Here is a 26,349-nt window from a genome sequence, read left to right as displayed (position 1 = left end):
ATTATGCAAAGTGTTCCTTGAATGGGAAGCCATAGAACAAGAAGGTTCATCTATGGGGTACAAAATAATTGTGTTTTATTATATTCTTTTTATTTTCAGTAGTGACTTGAATGTATAAACTATGAATGCAGCATTTTAATTAGATCTTTTTTTAACTAAATATCATATTTCAGGAATCAACAAACTAGTTGGTTTACAGATGATGTTGGGCCTTGCAGCCCAAGTAAAGAAAAAGAAATCTTAAAATTGACTATTTCCACTGGGCATTTTTCTTTAGTGGGATATTGAGAGCTTGTGTAACATGCAATTTATTCTGGTCATGAATGATTTTGTTGAATTGCTCCAAGTTTGTACCAACAAACGCTTCTCCAGCATCTTCTTGGTTAAACTCCTTACACCCCTTCCCCACTGTACCTCGCTCTCTATAATGTTTGCTATAGAGGAGACAAGAGCATGGAAATTTTAGGAAGTCTAGAATGATCTGATGCAAAAAAAGAAAAAGCTAGCTACTCCAGGTTGTCTCAAAATAAGACGTCCAAGGACCAACTGTAGCATATTCTTATGGGATCTTTTTGGCTGAGTGTGGAAGGAATGTGCATGTTGATCCACTTAATTACCTATGTGAAAACAGTCAACACTTCAGATAAACCACTAATTATATTAGTAAAAATGTGCTTTCAGTACCTGTGTGTTTAAACCCCTCCTATGAATCAGTGCAACAATATTTTATCTTCTACCTCTTGAAGTAAACTTAGCTATCAACATAGTCTGTTGGGTAATTTTGACTATTCTGATTTTTGGCCAAATATGTTTGGCTGATCCTTGAGTTTCACTTTACAGAAATCCCTTTTTACTTTAGATGTACAAATATTACTTGATTTGTTTTCTGGTGATATTTGTGAACCTGTTTGTATTGCAGAATTAGGTGGAAATAGGACATTAACTTGGGACAGAGATGTTAATATAAGTCAGGATACTTACAGACTCAAACTATGTTGAATCTCTGAAAGGGTAAACAAAGAACTCATCTCTCAACAGAAACACATATTTCTTAATACTCTTCCTTTAAATGGACCCTTTAATTTGTTGTACCTAATACTCTTCCTTTAACTTCCTTTATTCTTGCTTCCAAGGCCAAGAATAACTCCATTCAGACAATAGCTATACCTTATGTATATCATGGGTTCTAGTTACGATTGTTCATATTGGAAGTATAATGAGGGGGAAAGAGTCCTTTCTAATGTTGCTCATGGGGAAAAGGGGAGAAGGCTGTGGCACCATGTCTGTCTTTGAATATTAAAATCCTTTTTCTTTTGTTGTAAGAAAAATAATTTGTAAAGTAAGCTGGGCGAAATTAGAGAATAAGTCATCTGTCATTATCTTTATCTTCCTGGTAGCAATTTTATTTTAAATTTTCCTAAAAATCAAACAGGAACCAAACCTCAAAGTAAGATGTTTAATTTATTGCTGGAAGGTATATCTCCGAAGATTTTCAGTCCTCTAACGCATGAACGATGAGCTGACTGGTAGAACAAGCAGAAAGAGACATAAATCAGTCTTTCTCTGCCTTAACCTGGCACAAACATAAATATAAATCTAAAAATCTGGGAGAGGAAAGATAGTTTATTCTTTTTCTTGTTGCATTGTCATTCTTATTTTGCATGGAAGCTTAAGGTACATCAGGTGTACAATTTAATGATTCAACACTTACAACACCTGGTGCTCATCACAGGTGTACTCCCTAATATTGCACTGTTAACTAACTGGAATTTAAATTAAAACATTTAAAAAAAAGGTACATCGGTGACTTCTCTCAGAAACAGGCAAGAGAAGGAAAAAGAGGAAGTAAAGTAAAATAAACTAGAAATTGAGAGGGGAGGAGGTATATTTCAAGGTGGCTTTCATGGTTCTGCTGTATTTCATCTGTCAAACATTGTCAAACACTGCAGTATTCATTGCAGCATTGTTTACAACAGCCAGGATATGGTAACAACTCAAGTGTCCATCCATGGATGAATGGATAGAGAAATTGTGGAGTGGACACACAATGGAATATTTTTCGGCCATAAGGAATGAAATCTTGCAATATATGACCATATGGATGGAATTTAAGGGCATTATGCTAAGTGAAATAAGTCAGAGAAGACAAATACTGTACGATCTCTCTTACATGTGGAATTTAAAAAAACCACCTAAGTTCATAGATACAGAGAACAGATTATTGGTTGGTGGGGGTAGGAAAAATAGGTGAAGGGGGTCAAAAGGTAAAAAAAAAAAGAAAAAGAAAAAAAAATTGGGTGGGGGAAGGGCAGAGGGAAAGGGAGAGAGAGAATCCAAAGCAGGCTGCATACCCAGTGGGGAGCCTGAGGCTGGGCTTGATCTCACCATGCTGAGATCATGACCTGAGCCAAAATCAAGAGTCGGACGCCTAACTGACTGAGCCACCCAGTCGCCCCCAAACTTTTTTAATTAAGAAAGAAATTTTTAAATATTTCTTCTGAGATTGGGCAACAAAACTTTGAGCAAAATCCAGTTGGGGATGGAGGAACAAAACAAAACAAAACAAAACAAAAACACTTACTGTTTACCTATATTATGCCAGATATTATAACAGGGATATCCAAAAACTTGGTCAAAAATAACTTGGTTAAGGGGACGCCTGCGTGGCTCAGTTGTTAAGCGTCTGCCTTCGGCTCAGGTCGTGATCCCAGAGTCCTGGGATCGAGCCCCGCTTTGGGCTCTCTGCTCGGCGGGAAGCCTGCTTCTCCCTCTCTCACTCCCCCTGCTTGTGTTCCCTCTCTCGCGGTGTGTCTCTCTGTCAAATAAATAAAATCTTTAAAAAAAAAATAACTTGGTTAAAATATCAATTTGATCAATGAATATCTTTTCACTATTGCTTCTTAATTATGAAATAATTCAAACAGAGAAAATACAACAGACACCTCTGCACCCACCATCAAAACCAAATCTTAAAATTTTGCCATAGGTGCTTCAAATATTTTTTTCAAGGAAAATAAAATATTACAAATATGGTGGAAGCCCTCCTGTCCTGGACCTGGAAGGAACTGTATCTGTGAAGATGGAGGCTTTATTCCCCTGCATGATTCTCATTCATATTTTCATATTTTTTCTACATGTTCACATATTCATAATTAATATCTTAGATTTTACATAAATGATACCATATTGAACTTTCCTTTTGCAACTTGCCTTTTCATTCAGCATTATGTTTCTGAAATTTACCCAGATCGGCAAGCCATTCCTTTTAAATTGTTGCATTTTATCTCATTGTGTGACTACACCAGTGAGGGACAGTTTGCCTGATTCTTTTTTGTTTTCTTAACACATTTTACTCTTGCAACTTTCTTTTGCAGAAAATGTCCTTTTTTCAGTCTCCATGTCCATGTGTGCGAGAGCTTCCCTTGGACTGACACCTAGCAGTGGAATTGCTGGGGCATGATTACATTTTCCAGTTGTTGGCTTCAGTATAAAAACAATTTTGGTACTTTTATATCTGTTTCCTTGATGAAACTTTGTTAAACTCTTTGTTTTAGGAGTGTGTCTGTATATTTCTTAGATTTTTTTTCAGATAGTTCTGTCATCTGCAATTAATAGCAGATTTGTTTCTTCTTTTCTGATTATTATGACTTATAAGTAAAATCATATGGTATTTGTCTTTCTCTGACTCCTATTCTTTTAAAGCTTACTCTTCTTTTAAATATATAAACATAACAAACAATAAGATTAACCAATAGCTCTTTGCTTCTCTTAAACTATGATGTTCTTAAGTCCCTTTGAGATCTTGGGTGTCATTCGTGATTTTTATATCTTCCTTAATTTTTTTTCACTAATGTTTCAGTCCTGGCTCCTTTGAATTTACCCACATATTCATTTTCTTTGCTCACCATCCCTCTTTTTATTCCTCTCCTTTTTTCTGGGTTTAATTTCCTCATGGAACTTTCAGCATGGGTCTAGTGAATTGCAAACATCCGTAATATTTATCTGAAATTGTCTTTATATTATAATTAATCTGGAAAGGTGAATTCTGGATTGAATAGTTTGTTCTCCACCCTCAGAACTTCCGTAATGTTAATCCATTTCCCTCTGTGAAGACTCTTCTCTTACTACTGTTCTTGATAGGTCATCCGCATTTCTCTACAGTGGCTTTGACATTTTTCTCTTTCCTTTGGCGGTCTGTAATTTTGGATATGTCTAGGTGTGAACTTTATACTGCCTAGGACTTATTTTATGTCTTGTGTATGAGAAGTCGTGTTTGTACCAATTTTGTAAGAATCTCAGGCATCACATCTGCAGATATCCTCGCTCCTCCATCCTCTCTGTTCTCTTGCTGTATCAGTATGTAGGATCTTCGTTCTGTATTCCATGTCTCTTAACCCATATTGTTTTTTAATTTCTAGAAGTTCTGTGTGCAGAAATCTGCCTATTATTATAGTGTCCCCATGCTCACCGTTTTTATATTCTTTCAGATTTTTCTGTGTTCTGAAATTACTGGTATTCTAATCCTCATGTATGTTGTATCTGCCATCTCTAGTTTGTGGTGGATTGCTTCGTTATTTATTTTTGTGATTTTTTTTTTTAGCTCATTGTTTAGCCGAACCTGCTTCTTCTGTAGGATTCATGTGGGCCTTAGATTTTAAGAGTATCTCTTGGGAGGGATTTTGCATGTCTGTTTTTCTTGGGTTTAGGTTTCTCTATTCAGAACCCAAACTTAACAATATCAAAGTATAATTAGCCAAAGTTCACCTTCCTTGTAGTCTTCCTATGCCAATAGGTGGATTTACAAAGAACATTCTTTCCCTGAGTGAAAAGCAAGGTTCAGGAATGTCGGCTTTTACACTCCAGTCCTCACACCCTGTCCCCATAGACATGAAAGCCCAAACCTTGTCACTGAGTCGGACATGTACCCCTTTCTCTATTCCCATCCGGGTCCACTGTATCATCAGTTTATTGGGTTACCACTCTTGTTTTCAGGACCCTTTTTGATTCAGCTCATTTATGAATGAAAAGGAGAAAAATAGGGCGCCTGGGTGGCTCAGTCTTTAAGCGTCTGCCTTCGGCTCAGGTCATAATCCCAGGGTCCTGGGATCGAGTCCCACATCAGGCTCCCTGCTCTGCGGGAAGCCTGCTTCTCCCTCTCCCACTCCCCCTGCTTGTGTTCCTGCTCTCACTGTCTCTCTCTGTCAAATAAATAAATAAAATCTTTAAAAAAAAAAAAAAAGAAAAGGAAAGGAGAAAAATACAGGCAAGCTAGTGCTTGTAGATGTTCGCAGTGGAATGTTTTCTTGTTCTTTGTTCCATGAATGCGTACATTCATTAGACACCTATTTTTTTCAGTACCTATTCCCCCTCAAAGGCATTGTGTGTTTTGCCCTTTTTGCATACTCTGCATGCTAACCAGTCTTCTGTAACTTGAATCTCATCAAGTATTTCCTAAAGCCAGGATTGCTGGGCCACCACTTGACGTCTGTGTGAGGGATGGAGGGTGGAAATTAGAGCCACTTAGTGTCCTCAGTGGAGCACCAATGTACATTTTCTTGGCGATATTTTAAGTATGTGAACATACATTTTAACTGGGGGATGTTTTACTTGTGGCAGTTGGTGAGGTGAGTAGATACCAAGCAGCCCCTAAAAATTCGAAAGTGATGACCAAGGAGGAGGCTGCCTGGGACCCACCCAGAAGGCTGAACCGAAGTAGAGAGGTGCTCTGACCAAGCGGCATACGGTGCAAAAGGTCTCATGGTGATAACAAGATAGGAGAGCGTTGCTCTGAGTAATCCCTGGATGTTACCAAAAGGGGAACTAAGATGTCACTGGAGAGAGAACAGAGCTTGTAGATGAAGAGAGTACCTGTAGAAGGTAATGAGCTGAAAGGGAGGAGATCAACAGTGGAAGGGCAGCAGAGTGCATTGAGAAGCATGATCTATAATGGGCAACACAGGTGCTTCCAGAAACCAAGCCCTCGGGTGTTAGATATTCAGAAAAACATCTCTTTTGGATATCTCCCCATGTCTGCCCATCCTTAAACTGTACTTGCCATGCTGACCAGAGCCTCTTAAATGGAGAGCCTCTGACAAGTGAATAGTGATTTTTAAGGGCAAGAATATTAACTTTTCTATCACTAATGAGAGTGAAATCCAAAATCCCTAAAATTCCAAGATGGTCCACGACAGTGTTTCTAACCCACAGCTTTCAGCTCTTGTCGGATCTGGTTCTACTGGAGCGAGTGAGAAACAGCAAATGCTGAACTAGACTAAAGCTGAAGAAAGAGGCAGCAGGAAATTAATAACTTTTAAGTGAACATGGGGACATCTACTTTCACATTGTCATTTTTACCCCTTGAAACCAATAATACGAATTTGTGGTGAGGATAAAGGTACTTACCACAAACTTGCTCGGCGGGAGGCCTGCTTCTCCCTCTCCCACTCCCCCTGCATGTGTTCCCTCTCTCGCTGTGTCTCTCTCTGTCAAATAAATAAATAAAAATATTAGCTAAGAAAGTAAAAATAGTGATCAAAATAATCAAATATTCTCTGTGTGCATTTTTCATCCTTAGTCCTTTTTTTTTTCTTTTTCTTCCCCACCTTCCTTACTCCTTCCCTCCTCCTGTCCCTTGGTCTCTCAATATATTTCGGATCCCCTCTCCTGTCTTCCTGCTTTCCTTTGCTCCCCTTTTCTCTCTCTCATTTCAGCAACACCTCTCCCGCTTGAGGATCAACAAAAGAGGATTTCCTTGAGGGGAAAACACACTCAAATTTGTGATAGAAGTATGGTTTTTTTCCCTAAAAATAAAGACTTGCGCTAAGATCTCTCATGCCCCCCCAATCAATACTAGCGTATTTTTTCAAAATATGGAGATATTTTGGGACTGAGATATCCCTCTTGACAAATCTTTCCAGATACCAGTGGATTCTTTTCAAGACAGTTCATTGCATTCTCTGTAAAATCATGAATAACTCAAACAGTCAAGTCTCTTTCAAATATATTCATGCTAACAGCAAAACTCTAAATGGAGCTTAGCTTCCTTGGCAGACAATATTAAGTACCAGGAGTTTGGACATAATAAATGCAATTGTTGCTTGATATGTATAGATGTGACAGTTTTATCATTTTGACGGTTGCTTGTACTTACAGTTTTTATTGCCTGTTTTTGACAACTCATTTTTCTCAGCTGGAACCAACAGGTGATTTTTAGAAATGCCAGCCTGAAGATAAATAATCTCATGAAGTTCTGCAAGAACTTGATGGTTCTGAGTGTCTTTTTTCTCTGGTGCCAGAAGTGAAGGCATTGCTTATTATCATTTTGGGACGATGAGTGCTGTTTCTAGGCCTCTTTTCTTTTATGTGCCTCGAACGTAACAGTGAGTCTTGGCCTTGCCTTCTGCTCTTTACTTGCAGGTGCTAAGATTTGGCAGAGCTGACCCCCTTGCTCCCAAGACTCAGATTGCAACAAAGATTTTTGTGTTTAAGTCACATCTAGAACTTGCCAAAGAGAAGGTATCAAAATCTTGGGCACCTGGGTGGCTCAGTTGGTTGGGCGGCTGCCTTCGGCTCAGGTCATGATCCTGGAGTCCTGGGATTGAGTCCCACATCGGGCTCCCTGCTCAGCAGGGAGTCTGCTTCTCCCTCTGACCCTCTTCCCTCTCATGCTATCTCTCATTCTCTCTCTCCCAAATAAATAAATGAAATCTTAAAAAAAAATCTTATCCTTAGGCATAGGTAGGATGCAAAGAGAAAGTAAGTTGACATGAAAGGCAGTGAGTTTGTATCTCAGCTTTGCCATTTACTGCTGCTATAGACTCGGATAGCTTCTTTGGACCTCAGTTGCTTCATCTGTGAAATGAAAACAAAAAACAAAACAAAAAAGCTTCCTCTTGGGCATTTATTTGAGAAATAAGTGAGTAATGCACCTGAAAGTACTTGCCAAGTAGTAAGTGGTTAATAAATAGTAGCATAAAAATAATTAAAAGTAAAAGCTCCTATCCAATATAAAGCAAATACAAAACCAACAGAGATGAAAAATAGAACTAACCATACACACACACACACACACACACAGACACCAAAACCCTGACCCTTAGAGAGTTTAATGTGCCAGTTTAATCTTCAGATATGCAGCATTGCTGGCCTTAAGGGGATAATGTTTTTAGAATATATATTAAGGTATTATTGGATATGGTTTCAAACAAAGCATTGAAAAATCTGTTGGTCTTTTAAATTACAATGACAGTAAGTTATAAAGTACTTTCCTGTGCCTTTTCTTATGTAATCCCCACTTTTACTAGTGTTTGCCATATGGAGCAAAAGGACAATGACAACATTTAGGTATCTATTATTTTTCACAGTATCAAAATACCAGTGTTGATTTTAAAAAGAAGATATGGTTGCCGTCACCCTTCATATTTGTCCTCAGGTGCTCTTCCAGCTGAGTGTGAGGGTTCCTCAATTCTTCAGCATTGAGTCTCTTCAAGTTGGGTGTTTGGGGATCAAGGGCCCCATTAAAATAAATTACCATCTGGGGAAGAGAAGTTAGGACTAAGAAATTAGATCTGGTCCTGGAGGACAAAAGATCAAGACAGGAGGAAATACGGTTCTGGGGGGAATCAGATGGTTGGACTCCAAGGGAAGGACTAAGAACTGAGCCTGGGACCTTTCCAGTCCCCTCTTTCTTAAATCACTCCCACCATACCCTCCGCCTGTTTTCCTTACTGGTTCTACTCCTTCACTCACCTGCTCTTTCAAAGATAATAAAATACCCAACCCGACCCCGGGGGAAAATACAAATCTCTAATAAGTGTAAGAAAAGATGTGCAGTCTCACTGGTAACCTAAAAATGGTAATGCTAGTAACTGTAAAATACCATGGAAGAATTGTGAATAGGGCAAGGATGCGGTCAGAATGAGAGCCACTTTGCTCTTGTCAGCATTCTAACTCTGCATATATCTCAGGATCTAAGTTCTACAGATTTCAGGTTTTTTTAAGTCTGAAAATACTGGTATGACACCATTAAATACACCATATTTGACATTTGCATGGTATTTTATTATAGAACTGGGATACTGAAAAATATCAATAGGATAATATCGACCCTATGCAATAGGAATACGTCTTCACATTTTAAATTTCAAATGAAGAAACTGCGGTACAGAGAACTTAATTGGCTTGCTCAAGGCCACACTGCCAATAGGTGTTAAAGTTGGGATTTTAATTTAACATAAATTTACCTTATGTTCCTTCCACTGCATCTATGTAGGCATGATGATTGGTCTCATGGTCACACAGAAGAAGTGAACTTTCTACAGTGGAGAGCTAACATAGTACTATCTGATAAGTTCAAAGGCCAGGATTCAAAAATGCAGTAATGTTGAAATGTGAATTTCCATTCCTACAACCTGCCATTCTTTCAGAGCTTGAAGAGTATTACAGACTGTCCCTGATTTACAGTGGTTTGACTGAGATCAGAATGAGAGGTGATCCTATCTCACAGCATATAAAAACATAATTTATAGGAATGTTCACTGACAGGAGCAGGAAGTATAAAATAGCAGTCTGTAGGGAGAGCAGCTTGGCACCATGCACCAAATTGTTAAGACTTTGTATTCCCCTTATGACCCCCAAAAGCACACTATTAATCTATGCTACAGAAATAATCATGGATGTGACAGGTTTTGCTGCAAGATGATTTACCATTAAAATTGTGAATGGTGAAAAAGGAAAGCCTCTACTCTTACACTTACAGGGGGATTTAAAAATTCTTGTCCATTCAGAAAGTAGAACACTGCATCCATAAAAATGATATTATAGAAAAATATTTAATGCTATAAAGAAATATTCAGATTAGCTAAGGAGATGGGGCTAGAGGGGGATGGGTTCAAAACAGTATAGAATCAGAGTCTACCTGGGCTTCACCAGACTGTGAGTGTAGACAACAGTGACATTATCAGTAAGAACCAAAATCTCTCTATCTGGTGCTCACAGCTGGTCACAATGGATTCCAGCAGCCCCAGGCTTCCCTGGGTAAGCCTGGGATTACCAGCCGTGCTCATGAAGCAGGCTTTTGGCTCTTGTTACCCAGAGAACTAGAGAATTTACATCCACCCCAGCCAGTGCGTATCCATTTCCTCAGGCAAAGGAGCCTCATAAAGGTGCCTCACCCTGCCATTGTTAACATTGTTCACACTGGGGATGCTGATATGTGAGCCACTGTTATGTTCTCTACAAAGAGGCTGGGAAGGAGCCCTGCTCTCAAGCTCACCTCTCACTTCATCACTGAGCATTAGTGGGGTGCTGCTGGGTCTTATGTTTTGGGCTACAGCCCTTCTGTTCACAGGACTCAGACATGAATCCATGTACTTATGGTAGGACCAATACCTATGGCAGGCACATCTGTCTCCTCAACCCTAATTTGCCTTCCATTTTCTCCATGCAGATTAATTCATGGAGAATGTTTTTTGGGGACCATCAGCCTCAGCAACTCCTCAGACATGCCAGGTATGGTAGGGTCATGGCACTAAACAGAGCAGCTTCCAGCCACATAATCTCTCCATTCAAATTCTGCAGTCCACATGTAAAATACGATGCCTTTTTAGAAATACGTGTGGGTGCCTATACAGCTGTATGCCCAGAAGAAAAGAGGTATGCATAAAAATCAGTGTTCATTTCTGGGAGTTGGGATTAAAGGTATATTTTTTGCATGGAACCTCCTTACTTTTTCCATCAAAAAAATTAAATAACTGCTTTTTAAAATTGCACTAAGTTATTGATGTGTGCAGTATAAAGTACGGAATTCTTTATACAAAGAAAGAAACCGGTTACTACTTCTGTAATTTGAAAACTCCAAAAGTTCAAAGTCTCACATTATTTCTCGGAGTGGAGTTAATTGAAACAATAGTGAGAGTTGCTCTTTCTAACACTTGATTATTTTTTACAACATACACTATGTGGGTAACACCAAGCCTTAGGGGGCATTACTATAAATAATTATAATCATGCTTTAATTATTGGTCTTGTTTAGGAAAATATATTTGAGTGCTCTGAATTTCTTCTCTCTGGTTATAGGTTGGTATACGAAATTGTTCATTATATAAAATAATTATCTTATTTTCAGTTTTAAAACTGTCTTTTCTACACATATTTATGGAACTGTCTTTTTCTACTCAACTGGCAGCTCTGGCCAGAGTGTCTATCCACGGTTCTCAGGTTCTTTTGGTGCATGTTTTATCAGTGGAGTCAATATATGCCCATTCCCATCCCCAGGCACCACCACCTAAAACATCTCTCCCCACAGTTAATGATAAAGCTATAAACTCTTAGTGCTAAACAGGGATTTAGATCATTTATGCAAATGTCTCTTGCTTCAGATAAGATAACTGAGATTCAGAGAGGTTAAGTGACTTGTTTGAGATCACACAGCTGGCTATTGACTGAGCAACCAAACCTGTAACTCTTGACTCTGTCATAATCAATAGCAAATTAAAGTAGTTATTCACAGCCAAAAGATTTCAAAAGCAGAAGCTATAAACATTTGGAAATAATTTTTGTACAAGAACAATCATATAATGTATGGCATAATGTAGGATCTATCTTAATATACTGGGAGGAGAAGCCTTTAAGAGTAGTAAAACCCAGAGCCTACAAAGATTCTGTAACTGCCCTGACTCACCTTTGGAAGGGGTCGAGAAAATATCCCAAAGGAAGATCCATTTGGACAATACCTAAAGCCTAGTGAGACTCTACTCAAGTGAAGGAATAGGCTCATGGGAGGAGTGCTCCGGGAGGGAGGGGCGGCTTGGCATGCGCCAAGACCTAAGAAGGTACCAAAAATGTGAAGAGCAGCAAGAGTTGGTTTTTTTTTTCCTAAGATTTTATTTATTTGACAGGGAGAGAGCGAGAGAGCGAGAGCGGGAACACAAACGGGGAGTGGGAGAGGGAGAAGCGGGCTTCCCGCGGTGCAGGGAGCCTGACGTGGGGCTCGATTCCAGGACCCTGGGATCATGACCCGAGCCGAAGGCAGACATCCAACGACTGAGCCACCCAGGTGCCCCAAGCAGCAAGAGTTTTATTAAGGCTAGAGCTTAGAAGATAAGACAGGAAGTAGTGACAGGAGACTGGTGAGGCAGGCAGAGGCCAGATCCAGACGTACCTTGCAGGCCACAGGAATCAGTTTGTCCTCAGGGTTTTGGGAAACCAGAGCACTCCTGGATATTTTAAGTTTTTACCTCCCCTGGTGATATGAAATGGCAGGGAAGTTGACGAGATCCTGCTGCCACAAAGAGGAGCCCTGAGCTCGGGTTTCCACTCTTTACAATAGATACCCTCTCTTCCCAGCCTCACCTTCTTAGTGATGAACAGGTGTCATGGCCCTAGGGCCCTCAGTGCCCACTCTCCCTAGATTAGATTAGAAAAATGTGACAGAGACTGCAGTATTGTGAAACTTCTGAGCATAGAAACTGTCCTTTAGAATTACTATGTCACCCTTTATTGTAACCCAGGAAACTTGGAAAAAGACAGTCTCAACCATTGGTCTATCTTTGAAGTTTCCCCAAGCTGTACTGGTTTAGATGCTGGTTTCCTGGAGCAGAGGTTTGAAGATCGTTTTTCCCTAAGATTCCTGACTGGCATATGTAAATACAGTGACTTCATTTTCAGTCCCTATGTCAACTCTTCCATCCTGTTTTCCTCATAAGTTCACTCCTGCTCATCACGCCATGTCTTGGAAAAGTATGGTCACTCTAGTGTAAGGGTATCTGATCATTTTGCTCCTGACCCAAGATCACTTGGATGTATCCATCTTTAAAATGACTTTTCCAGGGGCGCCTGGGTGGCTCAGTCAGTAAAGCATCTGCCTTCGGCTCAGGTCATGATCCCAGCGTCCTGGGATCAAGCCCTGCATCCGGCTCCCTGCTCCAAGGGAGGCCAGCTTCTCCCTCTGCCACTCCCCCTGCTTGTGTTCCCTCTCTCGCTGTGTCTCTCTCTGTCAAATAAATAAATAAAATCTTTAAAAATAAATAAATAAAAAGATTTTTCTAGAATTAGACCTGCAAAGCGCTAACCCATCCATACACTCATTATATTCTCTTTTATGAACAATAGCTTATATTTGAAAAAAATGGGACATAGGAAAGTAAAGTCCATGTAAAGCCAAGTTAAAGATTTTTCTCTCTGAGACACCCGTTAGCTGACATGGGGATGGCTTCACTAGCACAGTATTTTCACAGTGTGGTCTGAAGAATCCTGCTTTGAAACGATTAGAGTGCTAGTTAAAATTCAGATTCCTGAACCCAACCACTGATCTTAATCAGCCTGGGGGAGGGAGGTGAAAGATACTCATTTTTTCTCAGTTTTTCAGGTCATTCTTATATACAGTAAAGTTTGAGAACTAAAGAAAGCAGCTTGTACCTGCACACCAATAGACCCAGTTTAGCCAATGCTGGCAATACCCTGCCCATTTGCCCTTGATCCCTCCCAAGGGCACTAGCATACAGTCCTGACTAAACATACAGTTTTTCTGTTGTCTATCCTCTAGATGGGGCCATTCTCTACCTGTAGAAGCATGCTAGACCTAACAAGTTGAGTAGGCCACCATTGCTGAGTTACTCCCAGTTACCCTTGACCAATGAAGAAGGAGTGGTGGTGGATAAACTGTCCTCAGTGGGACCATTTTGAAGGGAGTTTGGTACAGTCTCTGAGAGGTCCTCAGCCAGGCGAAATGCCAGTTGCCTGTAGTAATAACCTACTCATTAATGTACCTTTATTGGCTTTCCTCCCTTCCCTGGCTCCCTCCCCTGCCTCCTTCCCTATTCCCTTCTGCACTCCCTCACCTGCTCCCTTCTGCACTCCCTCACCTGCTCCCTTCTGTACTCCCTCACCTGCTTCCTAGGATCATTTCACAAATACTCTGCTTGCACCCACGTCATTGTCTCAAGATCCACTTTGGGGTGGGGGAGGGATACAAACTAAGGCAGAGAATATATATGAAGTAGAAAAACTTTATTCCAAATTAGAGGATAAGACTTGAAGAATGGAGGGCTAAAAAATTTTTAGAAGAGATTTGATGATGGAAATTTTATTAAATCTGCCCAATTAAAGTTGAGTCAGTTTAGGCAATTTTTTCCTACATTGTCTGTTGTCATTTCTGTGTGGGTGTTCATCCTTCTATGAAATCTAATGTGTTCAACATCCTTCCCAAAGGATGCCAATCACTTGATATTAAATCCTGCAGCTTTTCCTTGAGGGAAAAAAAAATCTTCAGATTTTCTGGAGATGAATATTAATTTTGTATATACCCATGGAATTTTGATAACTTAGGAATTAATTTTCTTTTGATAATAGGCAAAAGACTGGTTAGTCAAAAAAGGGTGGGGGCATTTTAAACACTCATTTTCCTAGGAACTACGTGTTATTTCACTAAGAATTTCAACTCTATGTTACTAAAATATAAGTTCCTCTTGGCTGACAGTTGTTCAAATGCATCTTTAGCATCTCCTAAAACAAACACTTTAAAGCTGAAATTTGGTGTCTTTTCAGCTCTAAAGGAAGACAGCATGGTATTTTGGGGAAAGGTTTGGATTTGAGGGTTTGACAAAACAGCTGTGTCACCTTCAGCAAATTACTGAACATCACCAAGTTTCAGTTTTCTCATCTATTAAAGGATAATAATAATAATAATAATAATGCCTGCTTCACTAGGTTGTTTTGAGGATTAAATAGAAAGTTTTTAAGGTGCCTAGCACAAGGCAGGTAGATACTCACCACTCATTAGCTCACATGACAACCCAGCTAGAAACATGCACCATGACAAAGCCAGCATTTTATCAGCTCCTGAATGCCCTCAAGGTTTTTTCCCACATATTTTTATTTAACTTGCTCTGTTCTGTCATTTTTGTTCAGTAACTGTCTTGGGCTGAAGGAGCGTTATTTATAGAATTCTGCATATCTGCTGTCCGTGACCCGTGAACATTCGGCTGGCTTTGGCACGGCCACTAGCTCAAGTGAAAACCCAAATGACTGACTGACTTGTCAACCTAATGACATACACAAAATTCAACTGTTTAATTTATTTGCTTTCTACAGAAATTAGTCTGTTTTGACAGAACTGAATAAAAAGAAAAATCGTTTTGACATTCTTTAAACCCAAGATGTAAAATAGGCCAATGGAATCTTGTCCAACCAGTTTGGGGGTTTATGTACCTCCCTCTGGCCACTAAAACACAGGCTGGGTTATATGAACGTTTTCCTTTTGGACTAATCCTTCAAACTTGCACTGTATGAGCAATGGCAAGTTCTCTGACCCATATTTCCAGGTGAACTCAGGACTTCAGTTGTTTATTTGATGTGTGTAATGTCACCACTTAGGCTGTTGCCTCCTTCCTGCTACAGAGAATTTCATGCCAAGTTCTCAATGGCAAATTCCAGTTTTCATTGTGTGGATATTTTATTAGTGAACATATTTTCATTGTATATATGTCTAATTTCCTCCCAAAGTACTGTCTTCTGTTGTCTTTCTTGTGGGTTTTTGTATGCAGAAGTCTTCCAGCTTACTGGCCTCAACTTTTTGAGGGCAAGGATATCTTTTTTACCTTCATATTTCTTGGTATCTACTATAGAAAAATGATTTGTACAGAATATATGCTTGTCTTAGATTGGATTCCCCCAGAAACAGACTCAAAAACAAAGATTTGAGTGCAAGTAATTTGAAAGTACCTGTAGAGAGCAGGGAAATGGCAAAGGAGTGAAGCTAAGAGAGGGTGCACTGAAGAGCCGGTGCCATTGTGGAGACCCGGGGCTCAGTGCAGTTGGAAAGTTCTGGAAGGTTGCCTGGAATATGCCTCAGCGTTCCCCATAAGGAGTGAGGCAGTTGCAGTATTCATCATATGGTAGCTGCATTGTTGTTTGAGGTTTTCTGCAAGGGGCATTGATTCCTGGGCGCTTTGGCCAGTTCTCTTTTGTGCCTCAGAAAACCCTCAGGCAGGGAGTGACTTTGTAAGAAAACAGTGAGGGCTAAAGGACTGTGGGCAGGGCTCTGGCCACCTCTGCTATAATGCTTAATAAACTCTTATTGTACAGAATTGAATGGAATTTGCCAAGAGCTCTCGGAAATGTCAAATGACCCTAAAACCTGAAATCATTGATTTTTGTTCATCTTCTGCAGATACAGATTTTCAACAGCATCAGCTTCGTCAGGACTGAATGATACAGGAGCAGTGCCATTTCCGAAAGCAGCAGGGCAGTTTTTCTTCTAACTTTGTCACACTATTGGTACATCTTCTATACCCAGGCTGTGTTACAGATGGAACAATAAAAGTACTCTTTGTACTTCTTAAACTGAGCTATATGGGATCTCAGTGGAGACTTGAAGCATAAAGACTTCATGGTCCTTTGGAAATAGTGCTGGGCCAGAAGTCAGGGAGTTGGGGTTTTCTTCTTCCTTCTACTGTGACTTCGTAGCCATGTGGACTTGCAGAAATCCCTTTGAACCTTCTAGGCCCCATTTTGCTGATCTGTAAAATGTACAGATTGAACACTAAGGTTTCTTCCAGCTTCAAGTAAGATTATCCTATGAAATAAGGCAATGGAACTTGTATTTGTTATGTGAATCAAGTAGGGGTTAAGAGAAGAAATACAGACTTACACATAAATGCAAATACACATATTTATTTCGGTAACATTCGTAGGTATCTATTTATCCTGTAGTTATTTTTACTCCAGAAATGCCAACACAAATTTTTACGGCATTCAGAATATATCCTTTCCAAATGATTGTATTCCCCTGAAAGCGCATGTTTCCTTCTTCCACTTACAAAGAAGAATATGTTTTCCATGTAGAATCAGAACAGGGAAAGGAATTTGATAAAGAGAATTATATCTTGTTTTTCTTGTGGCTGACATGACTAAGTGGTCTATAGAGATGAAGGTCCGTTGAAAATGTGTGAAAATAACCCAAGGTTGCTTCTGCATGTGATGCCAAGTTTCTCTTAATTTCCCATTTGTCTTCATAAACTCAGCAGGATTATGCTAGTATAAAAAGACTCCCTATCTCTTAATATTAAAAAAAAATCAACCTTCCAGGAGTTTCTTTTTGCTGATTCAGCCTGAATGTTGGATTCATATCCTAATAAACATAAGGTTTTATCATTTGTTCCCAAGAGGTAAGAGTATTGTGTGAAGGGTAGTAGCAACTAGCTCAAACCCATTGGGAATTTGTGGGCTCACCTTCCCCAGCCCCGATCTCTTTAAGGACTTTACATCACACTACAAATAAGGAAAATCAGGTATTTCAAGATAAGGATAAAAATCATGTTGTGATAGATATGTCAAAGAGAAGAAAGATTCACATTCTAGACTATAGACTACCCCTAATTCTCCCTGGCTCTGATCTTCCCACTTGGGTAGGAAATGCCTAGGCTTGGCTGATGCTCAGCTGAGGATACAGAGTGTTATTAGCTCTGGTTTTGAGTTCCAGCCAAGTTTATGGGCACTGGGCAGTAGCTGCTCCCCGGTACCGAGAAAGCAAAGCCAAGGCCAGACCCTTCTGTTAGTGCTTCGCCATTGTGTGGACCTGTTCATCTCCCTGGAGACCAGTCCCACTCCAGACTGGGTCTTTAGGACCCTGCAAGTATTGAACAGCTTTCTGAGGTTCTCTACCTTCTCTAAAGGGCTCTACATTTTCTTATTGCGCTAATAGGAATGTCTGAGATCCCAACAGACCTTTGAGTCAAATCCAAATTTGGAACTTTTTAATAATTAGGGACTTCTAGGTGTAGGAGTCCATGCTTACCCCAGTTCACTCTAGTGTAGCAAAAATCGTAAAGTGGGCAATGTTCAGTTTTATCAGGGTCTCTGAAAGAAGTTTAGGTTCTCCCTTTTGGAGAGAAGGTCTGTGTGTGTATGTGCTGGGGGTAGAAAAAAGTATGGTAACCAGCTCAAGCATTCTGTGGTTTCTTGTGAATTTTATTTTAATAATTACAGTGCCAGTTTTATAATCTTTAAGGTACTTAATGTTTCCCAAACTTTTATTACTCCATTGTCTATCTGTCTGTTTCTCTCTATAGATAGATAGATTCACATATATATCCATAGTTTTATTATTGTTTCTTTTCAGAAATTACCTTTCCTTACCCTCAAGGTCTTTGTGCAGTGGTTCTATAACTTCTCACTAGAAGGGTTAGAAATGTAGATTCCTAGCTCCTCGAAGATTAGATTTGGAGAAGATAGTGAATTAGGAGTCTACACTCTAAACAGTTACCCCCCGTGATTCTAAATGCAATTGGCAGGTGGATCTTCTTTTGAGAAAAACTATTTTAGAGAAGCTCATCTGATAAATGTTTTTGAGAAATCTATTCCAAAAAGAAGTCTTGTCAATGCCAGAAGTTAATTGTTTCTAAATAGAAGTATATCATGGATAATTCTCTGTCATCTACAGGAAAATAGACAATAGATATGAGATGCACACCCAAAGGTCATTGTTATTTGGAGCAGGTATTCATTTAAGCATTTTGCTTTTCATTTTCACCGGTTTTTTGATGTTTAAGTTCACAATGACAATTCCCTTTGGACGTGACAAATATAGCCACTTAAAAGGTCTATAATACCATGGACTAGACATTGACCTTAAAAGTGTTCAATCAGATATTTTACTTAACTAGCATCTTTTAAGTACATATTTGTTGAAATTTTCCTGTGTGCTGGGCCCTATGCCCACACGGAAGTGATGTCACATGTGAGCTTTCCCATAAATGTCCCAGGAGGGTCCTGTACTGCAGGGCTGGTGTGAGATACATAGGCTCAGACAAAAAGAAGTTATACTTAAACAAAGAGATTATGTTTACTTAGCTTTACTCAGTTTAGGAATCATAAACTTTCCTATAATTGTGAGAAAGCCCTAGAGAAATGTTCTGTCACCTCATAGAGAATGTCAACTGATGGTTGGAAGTAGGTAAGATAGTCATGGGGGTAGGGAGAGGGTGCCCACAAATCGCACCAACATTTCCCCAGGGGTTCTGGAAAATGTGAGAATTAAGGTCACAGTGACTAAAGATGTGTAGGAGCCAGACTATTTCTCAAAAGTGACGAGATGGAAGATTTAAAAACTACTGATCTATCTATCTTTCTTTCTTTCTTTCTTTCTTTCTTTCTTTCTTTCTTTCTTTCTTTCTTTTTTTTTTTGTGCTGAAACCTGGAAATGAATAGAAACTACTGATTTATAATGATTATCTGGAGGCCTTTTTAACTTAGTCTTTTGTCAATACAACAAAAGACTACCTGTGAATATCTGAATCCATACTCTGGGAAGGAAGATAGTGGACCAGACTTGGCTACACTTCACACACACACACACACACACACACACACACACACACACACACACACACACACACACACACACACACACACACACTAAACCTTTAGCCTTCTGATTAACTTTCTAGAAGTTCACTTTGAGTACAGTCCTTATCCGGTGATTTTTGAGGAAGTAAATCTGAGGATGTTTAGCAAAGCACCTGCCCCTTTGATATATTAAACTGAGACTCCATTTGCTCCCTTCTGCAGCCTGAGCTTTTTCCTTGAGTCTATGCTCTCCACTCTCGGTTAAGGGACCTTTTTTGTTCAGTACTTTTGTGATGCAAGCAGATTGTCCAAGGTTCTCTTGCTCTATAGTAAAGGATCAAAAGTGGGGACAGGAAAATGATAGGTATAAACTTGGATTCTTTGCCAGCAGATTATCTTCTTGAAAGGGCTTGAATATGAACATTGATTCAGCTCCCAGCTATGACACCCAGGTTTTCCTGCTAAACTGTCCCATGCCTAACTGTACATGGGCTAATTTTATTTTCCCTGCAACTGCCACTAATACCTGCAGTTATTCTTTCCTCTAAGAACTCAGAGCTGCTCCAGGAACTCACCAGGGAAGAAGAGGGTCCTAGCATCAATAGGTCAAGACCGTGGAGTTTGACATCCCCAGTAGAGGCATAAAGTGAACCACCAGAGCAGCTCTTCCATCACCTACCCAGGCTGAGTGAACACAGCCCCTCCCAACTGGAATACCTCCAAAAGGGACATCACCTATCACCCTCTACTTAGGTCGAGAACATGGACACATAACAAATGGGTGTGTTTCCCTCTGTGATTATTTGCATTATCTTGGTTATTTTTGAGATTATACATTTTATAATCTATAATTATCTTAATTTTTGTTTGCCTTTTTTATTATGTCTCACTCAATAGACTGTAAGCTCCATGTATAACAAATATAATAAATATTGGTTCAGTGAGTGATTAAATCCTCAAGAAAAATCTAAATATCCAACCCCCTTCCCTTCCTCTCACTTGTTCCTTTTATAAGAAATGAAGAAGAATGGAACAGAGAAGATACTAGAAGCATTGGACCACACTGACCTGCAGTATTATTACAAGGGCTGCCTTCTATCCTTTATTGGTATCTGGATTGGGAGAATTGAGGACAATTGTCTTCATACCCTCTGATTCTTTGATTCAGGTTTTTTTTTTCCAGTGCTGTGGTTTCTGTCCACTGTGGTGGGACAGTCTTCATACTCTGAACAGTTGGGCAGCGTGCTTTCTTTCTTGGAACGTGCATACATTTTCAGAACGTTGTTCCAGGGTCCTGAGATGGAATGATGTGTGGTGAGGAGAAAGTGGGGCTAAGCATGGGCGGGTAGAACCAAGCTTCTACCCCTGATGCCAGCTTCAGCCTATGTGACATCAGGCCACTCCCACTTACCACCAATGGCAAATTCATCACTAATGGACTGTATCTCAGTATATGAAGTAATCAAAGAATTCCTGAAGGATCTTTCCTTCAGGTTTATCCTACAGGAATTAGAAGAAGAAGAATTCTGAGCCTATGAGTTTGAAAACAGAAGGAGTGCTCTTTAAAGGGGGAGGACAGAATACATGTCCAGAAGTAAGTAGTGAGAGAACTAGGAAAACAGTGAGGACCAGGAAAGGACTTCCTAGAGTCTAAGGAGAGGTCCCAAATAGAAGGCTAATGGCCCCATTCTACCTACAAACATATTTTCTTTGGGTCACACACTATTTTAACTGTCCAGAAACTTTGCATGAAAATCCAAGTTCTGATAGCTCTTGAAAAATCAAAGATCTGCTAACACTGGGATCACCTCCTATAATGCAACAATCTCCTGGAGTTGGGAAAAAGCTTCCCCTTTAAAACAGAGCATGGAGTTTTCGGTTAACAAGTCCTATTACTACCTATTACCTTATGTTCTCCCAATTTCACTCACTTATATTGGTCTGGGTAAGCTGCAAGATTCCAACTCTGGCCTGTGGGATAGATTTAGGATTTTTAAAGGGACAGTATGCACTGGGGATGTCATTGGCAGGATGGAAGCGAATGGGCAGCCATTGCCTGACTCCACTGGAGAGAACCAGGGGCTCAGAGAAGGGGTGGTTGGTGCTCGGGCATCCTTAGGAGACACACATGATCTGTGGAGAATGCCCCTTGCGCCTGAGCATCTGCCAGTGGTTGAGCATTACTTGACAGTGGTAGGAGTGGGCTTTCTACCCCCTTGTGACGGTTTTCTTTGTCAGCACACATCTTAGCTTTGCAGTTCAGTCAGTTTGTGCTGCTCTCTCTCAACACTGGGACCTCTTTTGGACATTATAGCTATTCTTTAATCTTTATACCTCAACCTTCATTTGTTCCAAGTGGCTAAGTATCTCTCTACTGGAAAATTTGCTTAGTCTCAGTAAATGCTTGTCTGTTATTAGTTCAGATTAGTTTTGCCAAATCACTGAATATAATATCCTCAGGGTAGAATAAATTAATACATTTGTAAAGGTAATTCCATTAAGTATTTTTCCACAGCAGTCAGAAAAAGGATATAGAAAATTTCTAATGAATCCTTTGGAGTGGTTTTCTAAAAGACCCCCACAAAGTCTAATTAGTTGTAAACTGTAATTTGGTACCTTTCGCATTTACAATGATAGATCTTTCTGACCACTATACCTCCTATAGCCCCTACCCCTTTGGCCAAGCTAAAAAAAAAAGTGGGGGGGGAGGAACATCCAAGTTGGGCTTGCCATTTAGTCTCTCTGTGCCTTGGTTTCTTCATTATCAAGCACACCTGTCAGGGCCTTGGGCAAGGGAGGAGGCTGCCCTCAGAGGGCTCAGAAACTAATAAAGAAGTAGGTCGGGGCGCTTGGGTGGCTCAGATGGTTAAGCGTCTGCTTTCGGCTCAGGTCATGATCCCAGGGTCTTGGGATCGAGTCCCGCATCGGGCTCCCTGCTAGGCGGGGAGCCTGCTTCTCCCTCTGCCTCTGCCTCTCTCTTTCTCTCTCTCTCTCTCTCTCTCTGACTCTCATGAATAAATAAATAAAACATTTAAAAAAAAAAAAAGAAGTAGGTCTATGGTTCTCAAAGGTCAGTCTCCAGCCAGTGCGATGGCATCAAGTTGGAACTTGTTAGAAATGCAAATTCACAACTCCCACTCCAGATCTAATGAATCAGAAAATCGAGGGGTGGGCCCTATAATCTGCTTAGCAAGCCCTCAGGTGATTCTGGCACATAAACGTTTGAGAGCCCATAGTCCACGTTCCGTTTATAACAACTCTACTACAAGTTTCTTCACAAGGCTTCCAAGGAAGCTAAGGCTTGAAGTTCAAAGAGTCAGACTTTTTTCCTCCATGAGTTTTTCATCTAATAGACGTGTGTGCTTTGGGTGTTGCAGCACGGGTATGTGATAGGACCAACCTTTAAGGTAATTGTGGAGAGGAAGAAACATCTGCCCTTTGTCTGTCTCTCTGTTTAGGATTCTTTCTCAGATTTCTTGTGCACGTTCAGTCCACAGGCAAGCCCTTCCACAGCCCGATAATCTGTGCTTTTCCCTATCCACAATCTCCTTTCCATCGTCTATTGACCAGAAAAATAAGATCAACCAATTCACAATGAAGAACTTAGGTTTGTCCAAACCATGAAGACACATAAGGCAAAATCAGCAACACAATGGGAGCAGTTGGCAGTGCAATTTTCTTGGGGCCAAAGTATTTGATTTCCACATCAAATGAATGTAAAGGAATCTGACCATTTCAGGGTTGTCCATTTTCCAGCTACCAAGATGGTCCCTCTAAGGAATTTCTACAAATGTGATTATTTTACCAGTGAGAAGTTTTTAAACTAGCACATCAACTCTCTTCTGGATCATGGCCTTGCTGATCTCATCATTGGCTCTGCCTTCAAGATGAACACTGATCCCTGCAGACCGTTTGGTTGTGCAGTGATTGCTAAGCCAGCTATGAGCCCGGGAATAGCGGAGCCTTAGGTGTGAAGAATGAGCAGTACTTCCTGGGAGAATATGGGTTCATTTCAGAATGACTGGAGTTTCCTTCAGTTGTAGGATTATTTTTAGAATTAAAAAAGCCAAATATTACGTACATTTGCTATGTCCTGATAATTGCTCTGAGTTGTGATCTTTCGCCATGCTTTGCTAACACCATAAACAATGGTTAGTGCTGCAGTGAAGTATACAATGACATTCTGCAATAGGCAAAAGTACCACTGGCTTGGGGGTAGAAGATAGGAATGGTATGCACCTCACAGAAATTCATGTCACCCGCCCATGCTACTTCAGAGGGCTAAGGGGATCATCTGGGGAAAGATCAAGACATATAGATGATGACACCAGCTTTTCAGAGGCCCCTAGATCCTTAATACAAGGATCTAGCTCCGTAATACAGGCAAGGAGTTCCCTGGGCTCTGTGGGGTTGGTGTGGAAAATGACCATGGTTAAGAACAGACAGGGAGGACCGGTTTCCATCCCCAACCCACTCTCTGGAGCCCCTTGCAAGGGATCTCTTGACTTTTCTTCTTTCCTCCTCTTGTTCTAAAAAGTGGGTTTTGAGTATAAGAGGATTTATAGTCTCCCATCAATTTCCCCCAAATTTAACCTTGTATCATAAGACTGTTATGAAATTGACACATTTCTGTTGGTCAGTGTTGTTTATAAAAAAAATAGAGAGGCATTTAAAACCTAGAATTTGGAAGAATGCAATTTTCTTCTTTATCTTTACAATGGAAGTTGGGCATCCTTCCTTTTTAATCTTAATTAAATTTAATTTTATAGTCATGCTGTAATTACAATTATGACTTTATGAGCCCCTGGTTAATTTCAGAAGTCCGATGTTGCTGCTGAAATTAATCATCGAAAGGATAGGACTGGAGATTTCACAAGGGGTCACCCAGCCAGCCAGAAATGAGCTTCACTAAGAAGGAAGGAGAAAGCAGCCCTGATGCCCAGGAGCTAGCTCAGTACTGTCAGCTGGGCCTTGGTGTTCTCCTCTTGAACACAGACAATTTCACAGGACATCAATATCAGACAAGGCCCTTCTGGGGCCATTATGGATCAAGACCAAAGCAAGACTACTCTGAAATCACATCTGAACACAGGTAAAACATGAACTTTGTCCAAGCCACAGAATCCTAAATATACCCTCTCGGCTAATAGGAGGGACTGCTGTTTCTTCACCAATTACAGCTTTAGTCTCCCTCTACTCTCCCCTGCCCTTAGATAAGATTTATTGAGATAATCATAAAACTATCATTGCTTTCTGAAAGTACCCACTCCAGAGGGAAGCCTGCTTCCTTGGACACCCCTCAAATCACTCCCTCAAAGCCCCTGTTCTACAAGTCCTTGCTCATACCCTTTTCCCGAGACACCCCACAGTTACCCATGGTATGCATTCTCCCTCTCTGCCACAGGCAACAGACCCAACTTACTCAAGGACTGGTGTGTTCCTGGTGGCCTTTGGCTAGAGAGTATTCTATGAGTGGGTTGCTTATTTGGTTTATCCTCCTGGATAACAAATCTGAATTGTGCTAGTTAGGCCCACCTCCTTCACCCGAGGTGTGACCTGCTGATGCAGCAGCTCTGTCCCTCTCTGACCTCAGTTCTTCTGAGAGATGTGTTCTTAATGGATTCATATGCTGAAAGATTTTAGTCTTTTGGACAGTCACCTTAGAATCTAAACATGAATAATGTGTATTAGGGTTCCCTAGAGAAACAAAACCAATAGGGAGGGAGGGTAGGGGGGTGGATGATGGATGAATAGGTGGATAGATAGATGAGGTAGATATCATTATATGAAATATCTAATATTTATTGCATGCCAGGAAATGTGCTTAAGTGCTTTACGTAATTAACTTGTTTTAATCCTTGTGACAAGCCTATGAGGTAGATATTGTTACCCCCACTTTACAGATGAGAAAACCAAAACAGAGACAGAGGTGAATTGTTACCCAAGATTACACAGCTAGGGTTCAAATTCAAGTTGTCTAACTCTACATTCTTTGCTCTTAACTCTTACATTCTACTGCCTTTCCTAGGATCTAAACGGTAGTAATTCAGAGTGCCAGCTATACCCAGAGTAATATAAGTCATTCTAGTAGAGCATAATAATAGTTCATAAAAATAGTTCTTAAAAAATAGTTCTTAAAATAGTTCTTAAAAAGAAAAATAGTTCTTAAAATAATAGTTCTTAAAATAAAATATATTTTATTTTAGAATTAATGGAATTACCAACCTCATTATTCTCAGTTCCAACAGTTAGTGAGTACAGTGATCAAAACTCTTGAGAGAGCTGTATACTATCAGTGTATAACGACAGGTTTCAGATTGCAGACACAAATACTGTCAAAAGTATATTCCTCTGCATTATCACGGATCATTATAAAATGCAAACATATAGAAAACTGTCTTCCCTGTAGCAGGAGGAATGAGAGATGTGTGTAACATGAGGACTGGGTGCATTATGGTCTTGTCCATTGTAATGCACGTTTCCCCAGTAGCTTTCTTCTTCATTGATAACAGCTTGTTGGGTATTTATACCTGGGAGCACTATTAGATTTCCTAGGGTGTTTCTCTTTTCTCCAATCATTATTCTCAATCCTCTGTGTTCTCTGTCCTTCTTAGTCACAGTGGGTATTTCCTTTCCTGGTCTAGTTGATCACTCCTTAATGCTGACTTGCCATTTTTTCTACAGTCTGTCAGAATTTCTATTTTAGCCATGTTTACACCTCTTCCAACCTGTAAGTGTATTAATAATGTTAGTTAATAAATCAGGAGCTTATTGGAATACCCAAAAAGGCATAAAATATTTTGAGTAAGCACTCTTACAAATGCTTTTAATAAGCACTATATGAAATTTGAAATAAGGCATGTGTTTAACATTATATATACATTGTATAACACTTTTTCATATTATTTTAATTCCAGTATAATTAACATATAGTGTTAATTAGTTTCAGGTATACAATATAGTGATTCAACAATTCTATACATTACTCCATGTTCATCACAATAA

At 39.9% G+C, this 26,349-nt stretch overlaps 1 protein-coding gene across 4 annotated transcripts in view; it reads left to right on the top strand.

The window, feature by feature from the left end:
- The window catches only part of PLPPR1 (phospholipid phosphatase related 1), a 318,711-nt gene that overhangs the window by 203,510 nt on the left and 88,852 nt on the right, over window positions 1-26,349 (top strand). The gene's annotated exons all lie outside the window — the stretch shown is intronic.

Source organism: Zalophus californianus, chromosome 13, assembly GCF_009762305.2.
Source record: "Zalophus californianus isolate mZalCal1 chromosome 13, mZalCal1.pri.v2, whole genome shotgun sequence".
NCBI lineage: Eukaryota > Metazoa > Chordata > Mammalia > Carnivora > Otariidae > Zalophus > Zalophus californianus.
The sequence above is the reverse complement of the archived record's forward strand: the minus strand, read 5'-3'. Positions and strand labels throughout refer to the sequence as shown.